A 1330-nucleotide genomic window follows, 5' to 3' on the forward strand; every position below is an offset into this window, starting at 1 on the left:
CTATGAAGAGAGAGAAATGGTAAATGGTAAATGGACTGCACTTATATAGCGCCTTTTTTGCTGCTCCAAAGCTGCTCCAAAGCACTTTACAACGGCCTCTCATTCACCCATTCACACACACATTCACACACCAATGGCGGCAAGCTGCCATGCAAGGCGCCGGCCGGCCCGCTCACTGGGAGCAATTTTGGGGTTCAGTGTCTTGCCCAAGGACACTTCGAACATGTGGACAGCCAGGGCTCGAACCGCTGATCTGCCAACCTTGTGATCATTAGACGGCGACTCCTCTACCTCCTGAGACACAGCCTCTACCTCCTGAGACACAGCCTCTACCTCCTGAGACACAGCCTCTACCTCCTGAGACGCAGCCTCTACCTCCTGAGACACAGCCTCTACCTCCTGAGACACAGCCTCTACCTCCTGAGACACAGCCGCCCCAACAGAACAAAGAGATAGACCCAGTTAGGGTCAGTAACTCTGATCCGAACAGTCAGTACCACAGCACAACGTAGTTCAGTTCAGTAGCCTACTACTACCACAGTCATATCTCATCCACCATGGAGATTTATACTTCTGACCAATCAGATCACTACAGAGGTTGATGTGAAGGCCTACACATCATACAGTCATATACTGCAGTGTGTGACTAAAGGGGGCTTTAGTGCTCTAGTGCTCGCTACAATTGCGAAAAAGTCTTTCAAATATTTCTACAATCCATTCCTCCCAATTCCTCTCTGTCATTCCTCATATATCAAAAACATTGCTGAAATGTCACTAGAACCCGTCAAGACGCTTCCTGACTGTGCAGTAGATAGAGAATGTCGACAAACCTCTTTTATGACGGAGGAAATGGACGCAACAACAAATTGTGTCACAAACTCATGGGAGGGAAAGCAGATGACAAACTGTTCCTTTGTCCTTCATCCATCATGTCCACAGAGGGACCAGAGGACATAAGGGAAGTTCCTGTGGTCCTTGAGGTCAAACCAGACCCACACACACATCCAGGATGTCCCACCGTCACCCCCTCACCCAGCCACACACACTTCAACCCATCCCACAAATTTTAAAAAAAAAAAGATATTCACTAGAAATGGTGATGTTCAAAGGGGATACAAAAGACAACAAAAAGAATATAATAATAGTCATATAATAGTAATCTTATAAAACAATATAGGTACGGAAGAGTATTAGGGCCACCAACTGAGTTTTTATTTTATTTTTTTGAAAGGGGGGGGGGGGTATATTCTGAGTTTAAAGTCTGAATTTCTGAGAAAAAAGTCTGCATTTCTGAGATAAAAAGTCAGAATTTCTGAGATTAAAGTCAGAA

The sequence above is a fragment of the Nansenia antarctica genome (genome assembly GCF_963989245.1).
Source record: "Nansenia antarctica genome assembly, chromosome: 7".
Lineage (NCBI taxonomy): Eukaryota > Metazoa > Chordata > Actinopteri > Argentiniformes > Microstomatidae > Nansenia > Nansenia antarctica.